The sequence below is a fragment of the Chironomus tepperi genome, unplaced genomic scaffold (genome assembly GCF_022539635.2).
Source record: "Chironomus tepperi strain 1889 unplaced genomic scaffold, CSIRO-AGI_Ctep_v1 contig_262, whole genome shotgun sequence".
Taxonomy (NCBI): domain Eukaryota; kingdom Metazoa; phylum Arthropoda; class Insecta; order Diptera; family Chironomidae; genus Chironomus; species Chironomus tepperi.
This window is the reverse complement of record NW_027226384.1, coordinates 1,065,685-1,077,228: the sequence shown is the minus strand read 5'-3', so window position 1 is coordinate 1,077,228 and position 11,544 is coordinate 1,065,685. Positions and strand designations below refer to the sequence as shown.

General features: G+C 28.7%; 1 protein-coding gene across 1 annotated transcript in view; it reads left to right on the top strand.

The window, feature by feature from the left end:
• The first annotated feature begins 1,093 nt into the window (after positions 1–1,093).
• foxo (forkhead box, sub-group O) overlaps positions 1,094–11,544 on the top strand; it is a 61,408-nt gene continuing 50,957 nt past the window's right edge. The window contains exon 1 of the mRNA XM_070642133.1: positions 1,094–1,238. The gene's annotated coding sequence lies outside the window, so the exon portion shown is untranslated. The remainder of the gene's footprint in view (positions 1,239–11,544) is intronic.

Below are 11,544 nucleotides of genomic sequence, written 5' to 3'. Positions count from 1 at the left end.
TAGCCAAAGATCATACTCATTAGAATTTACTCGACTTTAATATACAAAATGACCATGCTCGTGAGTGATGTTCTCAGCATACTCTGTTCTTGAGATTATGCTATTTGGCTGCTAGGGGTTTGCATCAAGTGTAGGTTGAGGAGAAGATGCATGCTGAGAAACCGGTCCTCGGACTCCTTCATCTACCCTTAATCCTAAGGTATACTCAAGAGTATGAAACAATTGTAAGATTAGTTTTATACCGAAAAATTGGTTCCATACCTAAAAACTACGATTTTGATTAAAAAAATTCAAAATCAAATTTCCATTAAAAGTTGCTCAACCCTTGCAAGCCTTCTGAAATTACCGACAAATAAAGCAATTACAACGACGAAATAATGAGTTGAGAATACATTGACTACAAAACACATCTAAAAAAGTCTCGAATATATATAAAAAAAATGAGAAGTTTGAGAAGAAAATTCAAACCTGAGAGAGAAAAAAAAAAGGCACAAAAAAACTGTGCAAAAATAATTTAATTATCATGTCAAAATAAATATAAATAAAGGAATTACAGTAGAAAAAAGCAAGTTTTATTTGAGAATGAGAGAGACTTAACTTTGTGTACAATATTATTGTTGTGAGGTTTTGTCAATGAAAAGTCACGTGGAGATTACAAAAACTAATTAAAGTGATTCAAAAGAGCTGCACAAGCTAATATCATTTTCAAAAAATGAAGAATTATTTTTTAAGGCTGACTTTTTTTTTGCGCTTTTTCTTGAAAAATGAACAAGAAAAAATAAGAAGTAAATTTTTGTGTGTGCCTTAGCAAAGATTGGAGAATGTAAATGATAAATAAAAGCGAAAAATTCAACAAGCAAAGCTCTGTTAACATTATATATACTCTGTATACAGTCACAGAAGACTGAAACGCGTGTATGCGCAGTACATACAACGATATCCGAATATCAACACGTTCCCTCTATCTATGTATATATACAGTCAGTCATACACAAGAAAATTTCCCCACTTCAATACATAAACGTGTAAACTCCGAGAAAAGAAAATAATATTGCGGAGCAGCTATACATCGTTACAGAGTGACGGCAGTCAAGTCTCAATTCCGGTAGACGATAGTCCATTTTGTCGATTCTCTCCTCTTCGGCATATTATTAAATTCAATATTTTTTTTTTATATATACACAACAAAAAAAAAAAAAAATACAGTTTTTCTTCTTTCATATACGCGAGAAGTTAAGGCAAGTCTAATATCAAGTCGAACACTCAATAAAAAAAATATTTTTTTTTTATATTCCTTCCTAATTTGCGCTCTGTACACACGCCGTCAAAATAAAAATATGAGAAAAAAAAATTTTGAAATAATTTTTAAAAAAAAAAAGTCATCGCCACGCGGTTCCAACATCAAGTGTGTTAATTAATTGACTAAAAAAATAATAATAATAATAATTGACAGTGACACAATGTAATAATAAATGAACAATTAATTGAGAGCGCGTGAAGTCGTCTCATATGTGAATGTCATCAGCGGATCAAGAATGAGAATGATCCGCAAAAATAAATAAAAAAAAAGTTTTTGGCACCTCCGTTCGGATATTTCAAGCAAGCAGCGCGAAAAAAGAAAGAAAAAAAGAGATTCTCGTACTTGCTAGCTTGCGGGCCACCTCAGCAACCGAAATTGAAAATTGAAATTATTGAGTTTTTTTTTATAAATAGCACAAATGTATACAGTTCCTTTTGCATGTGGTGCTTGACAGTGGTGGTTATAACTACATATATATGAAAAAATTGAGATATCTGTAAAATTACCGCGATATTTACACATGTACGTGTGTATGATAAATAATAATAATATATGTCGCATTTATGCCTTTGTTATCGACCACATGGAACAGGCTCTTAAGCTTATAGCAGCCAAGACTCTTCAACTCGATGGATAATGAGATTTTTTTGTATTTTTTAAGAATGATTGAAATTTTTTGGATAAGAAACATAAATATTGAAAAAAAAAAGTCAAATACTTGAACTTACTGATTACCTAATAATATCAAATGTATCAATACGCACACAGCAGTCATCATAAATTATCATTCACATTGATAGTTTTTTTTCTTTCTTTCTTCAAATACACAAATGACTTTTTTTTTTCACTGCCTGGGCATTATCATTAATTCAAAAATACACTTATGTGGATGCCGATGTGTGTGTATATGCGAAATATAAAATATAATCGACTTCATGTAATGCTCTGCCTTCGTGTTATCATTATCAAGTACTTTTTTATTTTACAATCATTACTCACTCTAAATATGGAACAATTTTGAACTATTTTTTTTATGTTATTCAAGTGTGAATACACGAGTTCGATTTTATTGTGCGTGTTTACCATTGGGTGGATTTTGTGGGATTCTTTGCAGATCTTTGAATAGATATTGTTGATGTTTATATTAAGTTTTGAGAACTCGGAGGTGAATTTTGAGATTTTATTGATGGATTTTAAATTTTTGAGGTGAATTTTGTGATTTTATGGAAAGACTTGAACAAATTTAGCAGATTTTTGGATGCATTTTCTATAAATTTTGTAAGAAATTTGAAGGATTTCTTAAAACTTTTGATTCGTTGAATTCAAATCTGATTACCTGATCAAACTTTAGAGCAGATCTTGAAGTAAAATCGAAATTTTGTATGTAATAATCGACTAAGCTCAACAAGAGTCCTTTAATTTGCAAATCTGATCTCTAAATTTGCTAATTTACTTGATAGTCAAGGAAAGCTAGTCCCAATCTTAAATTCTTGTCAAATTTCAACTTTATCGACAAAATTTGACAGCAGTTCATTAAAATTTAATGAGTTTTGTGTAATACAATTCTGATAACCATAAAAAAGTTAAGAAGCTGATGTTGATTGTTCGTTTTGTGGTCAACTTGTCGCGATTTCTGTAAATTTCAGTTAAGAAGCTGAAGCTTATTGTTCATTTTGTGATCAACTCTTCGCAATTTCAGTAAATTTCTATGAGTTTTGTCTTAATCTGAAGTTTTAGTTTTATGAAATTATTTACTAGAATTGACAAATGACGCAAAACTTGAAATCAATCAAATTTTTGTATGACAAAGTCAATTCAATACAAAATTCAAGTCTATTTCTAATTTTGCAAATAAGTCAGTTTCATAGTCTGTTCGTAAAATCAAATTTGATAGGCCTCCGGAGTCTCCAAACTTCGCAAGTCTAAAAAGGGCCTTTTAACTGTAAATGCGTCATCAAAATTCAATTATGTTGCTTCTACAGTGTAGTTTGGTGTCGAGTAAAGACGTCTATAGCATAAACCAATATCAAAATTGCCTAAATTAGCCGAAAATCCTAGAATTCCAAGCTTAGAATTGACCAGCATCTAATTAGTCGTCATTTCATGCTCTTCAACTCTTAAGCAATCTAGAGTTACTAGACAAAATTAATGAATTCCATCAAAAATATTAAAAATTCACAAAAAGTCATAAAAGCTTTTAAATTCAATCTAAACTCACTCTAAGGGGCTAGCTAATATTTGTAAAGTAATAAAACCAAGCGCTAGACTAAATTCAAATTTTTTTTTCAAAATATATAAAAAAAATGTTCAATGATCAAGACGCACACATATCATATGCCATAATATATTAATGGTATATTCATCCACACATCCATATGATCCATACAGAGATGTTGATGATGAAAGTGTCGATTGTCGTGTGGAGAATATCATTTAAATATATATGGAATTACGCTTTAGAGAAATACAACAACAAACAGCAGCAAAATTTAAAGTCAAAGATGAGAGAATTAATTTAAAATTCAAAAAACGCAAAAGAATCTCCGAGATTCTCACATCATTAAGATCACACAGGCTCTATATTTTCAAAGGAATGGATTGAAGCTTCTTTTACGTCCATATTAATTAATTGATCATTAAATATTTATTGATGAGATAATGCTTATGATATTTAATTAAATTATATACTATAAATGATGCTTAGTATAGTTCCAATTGTATTATAATAAGTTCACAATTTTCCTATACTTTATGCCTCGTGATAATAGTAAAAATAATAATAATCAAAGTGATTAAAACATCAATTTTTTTAAATAATAAAACGTGTTCGATGTTGATAGTCTCGGTACTCATTAACTTTCAAAGTTCGTGGAAGTAAAATTTGAAATTTGACATTTTTTAGAAAGTCTAAAAATTAGCGGCAACAAAAAAAAAAAAACATTGTAAATTTTTGTTTATTTTACAAAAAGAAAAAAATAATGTGGGACATTGACATAGGCTTATGAGTTGAGATTTGTTTCAGTCTAGCGCTATCAAAAGACGTTTTTTAATCAAGGGTGACGCATGTGTGATCTATAAAAATTATTGGAGGGTAAAGTGATGTGTAAAGTGAGTTGGAAGTTGATTTTTTGATGTTTGAGGCTAGTTTGAGGAAATTGAAGTTTGAAAGTTTTAGAGAAGTGATTGGACGAACTTGTTTGTTGTATGGTACAGCTTGGTGGTAAGCGATGATCGAAAGTGTGCGGTTCAATGGTATTTTTGAAGAATTTCGGCGGTTCACTAGTTTGTTGCATTACACTAGCTTGCTATGGCACTCAGTTAGTACTTGACTTTTTCCTGACCAACTTTTCAATACAAAATCAAACTTAATTTTGAATTTTCATCATTATTTCCCCATAAAAATCATCAATCCAAGCAATCTTCTCCCTAATTTTCAAACAAACTTAATTTCTTGTGTTGTGAAAAAGATTTCATCAAAGAAAATTAAAACAAAAACTGAATCAAGTCACAAAATTAAACCTGACAGGTAAAACAGAAACGTGAATTAAAATTAATTGCATTTGATCGATATGCTGGTAGCCAAAAAGTAGAATTGAATTTCAACTAAAAAAATACAAAAAATTAGTCTAGAAATGTCATGAAAAATTTTGTAATCTTGTCGATAATTGTGGAAGATGCTTGAGATTTTTTGTTGACGAAAAGTGATGATAATTGATTGGAGGAAATTAGTGATATTTTGTGATGATATTAAGAGTGTTAAGTTGAGTCATGAAAAATAGGAGTTTGGTTTGTTTTGTACTTAGTCAATTACTGGTTTGTAGGGTTTGGTTAAGACCCGAAGGCCTGGTTTTCTTGCATTTTAAATGCGAAGGCTTACCTTTTAGTTCGCCCAAGGCTGCAGGTGAACAATTCTAAACGTAGGACGTATCTAGGTAGGGATTTTTGTAGTGAACTCACTCAGGCACTAAATTACACTTTAGAGGCGCCATATTCAGTTAAATGAATCAATATTAGCTAAGCGGTCAGTAGTCATGAATCAAACTATGTTGTAGCTGCGACTATTATGTAGCCTTATATCCAAATTTTGGAATAAAAGCTCAAAATAGCCAAAATTTCATTCTCAAAACCAAATTTGTCCATAAAAAAGCTCAACCAATTTAGAACACATTTGTACATCACAGAGACCTTGAATCCGCACACATCTTTCATTATGTTGATTACGAAAAAAAAAGTGACAAAAAAATTTTTTAAATAAAAAAATGAAATCACTCTAGTTGAGTACGCTTCAAAGTACAATTGTAGTTTTAAGGTCATAGTGCAGTTTGATTCATATCGGTCGATAGTAAACAAAAAATTTTTGACTCATTAAATTGATCATTAGCAATTCATTGCTAGTCAGTTTAACACATAATAATATAGGACAATGATATCTAAAAATAATCTATAAAGCTATAAATAGACTGTAAACTAAAAATGAAAAAACTTCATAATTGAGGAAAAAAGGTTCGAATAAATTTAATCTTTATAACTTCCATATGCTTGCGCGTGTATAATAATCAAATTGATAACTAAGCGGAGAAGTTTGTCATTTTTTTCGCTTTTTTTTTGACTACGATAACGGCACTAGATATGCCATTTTACTATAAGCCACAGGTTTTTTTGAGTGAAATCAGAGCTCATCAATTTTTTTTTGATAAAAAGGAATTGAATATTCAAGAATGTGCGATAATGATCCACAAGTTATGAATATAAATTCTTTCTTCTTTTTTTTCCGTACAAAATTTGAGGTAAAAATGAATTTTTCAAGGCCATAGAGGCGAAGAAATCAAGAGAAACTGTGACATTTTTATGAGAATATATTTATTGTCGTGCTATAAATTAGTCAGAATGATTTTAATCGCTTTGCTACTTTGTATTGCAGTTAATATAATCGAGAGAGTTATAGGAATTTTATATGATGCTTTGAAAATGTGTATTTTAATCTTGAAAGTTGATATAAAAATGTTGAATAAACCGGATTTTTTGGGGTAAAGTTTGGCGCAAGTTTGGCATTTCTTGAGTCAATTCTGATTGTTGAGGATTTCTGGATCTAGTTTGAAATATGGAAAGAAGATCAAATTCAATTAAAAATCAGAAATTCAAGAACAAAACAGGAAATTAATTCAGTTCTTAATTTGCAATAATTCTAAGCAACTTCAACTTTTAGACACTTTTAAATTGTTCAAATCTCAGAAAAAATCATTGAATCCAGCAAAATTCAGTGACTTTGTCAATTCTAATCCTTGCAATCCAGCAGTACATTACGGTAAATTTCATGATTTCTTATGAAAATGAGCAAAAACAGTCGTCACGGTACAGTCAAGTTACCTCCATGTCTTGTTGTCAACACAGTTCAAGATATGCTCAAATGCATTGGTAGACAACCTCTATTATGTCCAAAAACACATCTCTGTTCTTTATAAATTTTGAGCGAAATTTTGGGATTATTCTTCAGAGCTAGAAGTCCACGATTAAATTTGAAGTCGAGTCAGCTTAAGTCAACTTATCCATATAAAACCCGAATCGAGTTCGAGCTATGCTATTCAACGGCACAATGAGACAATCAATCTGTCTAACTTCGTTCCTTACTCCGCTTGTCGTACAGATCAATTGTGATCCATTACCTCTCTCATATGTCACCTGAAACTGTCACTATCGATAGCCACTACTTCCCAATTTTCAAATCTATCAATTACATCATATTAATTAAGCTTAAAAATCTTCTATACCTCCAAAAATTCAAGTACCTAGCCCTCGAAAGTGTCAAATTTGGCATTTTAAAAAATCATATTTTTTGGATCCTTTGACAAATTTTCACACTTGATTATTCATGGTACACTATCATCACCGTATAACATAGATCGCACAAAACTGCTCTATTGTCTACATTGTTTGATCAACACATCTTCTTGAAGCTTCCAAATTTATTCAAAAGCTAATATATCCAATATTTAAATTTATCCTATATATTTTTTTTATCATCAAAATTCAGTTCAACGATCCCCAATTCACCTTGATTCATAATCATAAAAAATTCAATTCCTCTTTTTTTGAGTCTAAAGTCCACAGTCAACATTCACTTTTTTGTTGTTGTGCTCCTCCAAAAGCAGAGAAGCCAGTTAGATCTGATTCTTCTTATCCTCACATCTTTTTTCGAGTATTAGTTTTATGTATATATGCTGTGGAAAATTACTGAATGATCAAAAAATATTAAAATAAAGAGGCGATTCTTATTAAAAATCTCCTGAGTTACATTTGGGCATTAAAGCTTTGATTAAGCACAAAAAGGGGATAAACATTTGATATTTGGCGACTATGAGACTGCGGCGTACTTAGTTTTTACATTTAAAATATAAACTATCAAAGGCGTAATACGAGTTAAATTGAATATAAAGTTAAAACATGCATCATGATTGATTGAGCTGAGTCGCAGCTGCAGTTGTAATTCTTGGGATTTTTTCTTAAAACGGAGTTATAAACTTTAAGTTTTTAAAAAATTGCCAGATTCAAAAAAGTTGAAAATTTAAAACAAAAAATCTTTCATAATTTTAAAAGTTGAAACTCTTGAAAAAATTCAAATTTAATTTAATATTTTTTTAAATTGTACATTTTTTCTCAAAATTGAAAATTTTTTAATTTTTTATTGTTTTTAATTTTCACAAAATTGTAGAAGAAAAATTGTAAAATTTTGTTCAATTTTTAACAAATTTAACTTAACAGTCAAAAACTTAAAAACTTTGTTTAAAGTTTTTGGTTTTCAAATAAATTTTACAATTTTTAAAGAAAATTTTGAATATTATAAATTTTCTCATTTTTCAATAAACGCGGAAAAGAAATTAAATCTAAAAAATTAGTTTTAAGAAAGTTTACAATTTTTACAATTATTTTACTGATTTCAACATAAATTTCAAAAATTTCATCATAAAACATTAAAGTAATCTCAAGTCATTAATAAAAAATATTCATTAGTCCCATGTGAATTAAGAAATTTATAAAAATAACAAAAAAATCTTTAAATAAAACTTAATTTATATAATAAAATCATGACTCGACGTTATAAAATAGTTTTGATAAGAACAAAAATAGCAAAGTTTAAAGTTATTAATACTGTTGATCGCTTCATTATCAGAACACCATCTAAAATTATCAATTGCTTATTATCATTCCATCTTCTTGCTCTAAAAGTTTCCTAGAAATAATATTGACCTACATAAAAATTAGATAACATCAATTGATTTAATGTCCATTTATTAATAAAATTTATTGACATTTTATTCAATTCTGAATCTCGATATTAATGCAAGTCATAAAAAATACAATGTTGTATTTTATGCAGTCAATGAATTCTTGTCATTTAAATTTTAAATTTTGAAAACTGTAAATTGAATTTTTTTTGAATAAAATCTTGAAAAAGTTGAAAAAATTCAAATTTTTGAGGAATTTTTAAAAAGTTGAAAAAATCAAATCTTTGAATAAAATTTTGAAAAATTCTAAAAATTCAAATTTTTGAATAAAATTTTGAAAAATTCTAAAAATTCAAAAATCAAATCTGAAAAATTTTAGAAATTTCAAATAATTAATTCACCGAAATTCATTTTTTGACATAAATTTATAATGAAACATAATTTTTTCATAATCAATTCAAGAAATAAAATTGAAAAATTCAACAAAATTTATATCATTCTCTACTCGGTCAGTAGAATAAAAAACCTCGAAAACTCCTCAATTTAAATTTATTTATTTCCAATCTTGAATTAATTTATGATCAAAAAATTCTCAAAAAGAGTTTCAAGTTTTTTTGAACATTTTCTATAAAGAATACAAGTTTTCAGGTACAAGGTCACTAATAAAATATTCTCATCTAAAAATATCGCAATATCTTCTATAAAAAAATCTTTTAAAATTTTGCAGTAGCACTAGAAATAAAAAATCCCGAAGACAATAAATAAATTTAAAGGTCAATTTATTGCAAATCAAATTAAGCAATTCTGAGGAGAATTATGTCAGGCATTCGCACTCTTAAAAATCATTTTAGATTTATTAAAAGAATTATATTCTAAATTGAGCTAAATAAATTTTGACAGCAATGATGAATTTGTCTCAAGATGGATTAGACAGTTAGTGTTGGCTAAATTAGTAAATGTGAAGCACTTAGACGTGAGGTAAAGTGACTTGGAGACGCTATAAGCTAGAATTTGAGTGACATGGTGGAAATTAGAGGTTTTGGATTCGAAATTTAGGGTTTACGACAATCTGTTTGGACAATGGCATATTAAGAGCAAAAATGCGGAACTGATCAGTTATGCCTGAAACCTTATATATGCTCATATTGGCTGATAAATCATTATATGCTCGGAATCGAGTCCCATGGACCCATACCTTACCTAAACATTTAAAATTGCCCTAGTCCATTCTCGAAGACTTTAATTACCTACGCAACTCATCACTATAAAATCTCAAGTAGATGAAACATGAAATTTCATGTTGACAGACGATTAAAAAAAATTGGAAAGACCTTCATTCTTTCATCACAAATCCACACTAGACACAAAAAAAAAATTTTTTTAAAAATTTTCCATCACCGAGATGTGTCCAGGTGTGGCGATAAAGTCATAATAAAAATTTTATAACTGCGTCACGAACTTTTTTGAATTGCTAAATGACTTTGGACTTGCTACTGAATTTTTTGAAATTTAGCTGATTATAACTTTCTTATTTGATAAAATTTAATTTTTAAATCCAAGATAATGACTTGAGATTAAGGAACAATTTTTATCGTTGTTGACTATCTAAACCCCATAAGTCGATATTATCTAACACAATCAGTCCATAAAAATAGATTATAAATACGAGAGTAAAAAAGTAAATAAAGTAAAATCCATAAAAAGAGACCACTTAAAGTACAGCAGTTAAAAAATGATAAATATATTCAAATTATAAGCGATCACGTGTTTTGGCTGAGAAGAAAAAAAAAATTCCATCCAGTTGAAGAAGAAACTGAATTTTTTTTGTTAATTCCATTTGTTCTTCTTCTCGCTGCTTCCCGAATTCTCGGCTATATACGATTGCGATTTTTTTGTGTGTTATTTCTTCTACTTCAATCATCATCGTCATTATGATGATCACACACGAGTATTTGACTTAAAAATAAGAAGAATAAAAAGATTTTTAAAAAAAAAAAAATTAATTCAACTCACTTACAAAGAGAAGCAGAAAAGTGAGTAAAATGAGAAATAAAGTACACCGATCCGCTTTAAAAGCTACACACAAGAAAAAATTGAGTCAACTTGTGTTGGTAGAGTAAAAAAAAAAATTCAAGAAATATTTCAAAAAAATAACAGAGAGCGAGAGAAATTCATGTATGTAAAATAAACTGCGTCTTAAATTGAATCTGATTCTTCAAAAAAAGAGACTAGTGAGAGATAAGATGCTGCGGTGAGGTTGCTGGGGGTACAGAGCGCATTTTGGAAAATATTGTGGGATAATTTGACTATATTTTGATGAAAAATTGTAGAATTCTTCAAATTTATTGCAATTTTCAACATAAAACTTGACGAAATCTTGAAAAAAATTTGAAAAACTGAAAATAATCAATTTTTACTCAATTTAGAAATTTAACCGCCACAAAAAATTCAAATTAAATTTTTAAAAATTGACAAATCCAAGATGGCTGACTTTCCCACTTCGAAAAGTAAATATCAAATATTTTAACCTAGAAATTGAATTATATAATTCTAAAAACGCCAAAAGACACAAAAAAATGGCCAAATCCAATCAAGCTTTGTCAATTTGGAAAATTCAAAATGGCGGATTTCTTCACCTCAAAAAGTAATTTTCAAATATTTCAACCTAGAAATCGAATTTTAAAATTCTAAAAACGCCAAAATACTCAAAAAAGTGGCAAAATACCAACAAAAAAGATAACAACAACACAAATGCAATCCTTATCAAAATATCAGACGAAATGTCTACAATCCACCCAAACCAAAAACATCGCTCATAGAAAAAAAAAAAAAAAAATCTCGCTCAAAACTTCGTACTTCGCGCGAAAAATTTTAATGAAATGAGATTTTTTATATTTTTTCTCACTTAATGTGAGTTTGTTGGTTGAATTTGTTGGTTATACAATATAAAATAAGTAATAATAATTATAGTTTCATTTTGTGAATTATCAGCACATATTTTTTAATAGCTCACAACTATTA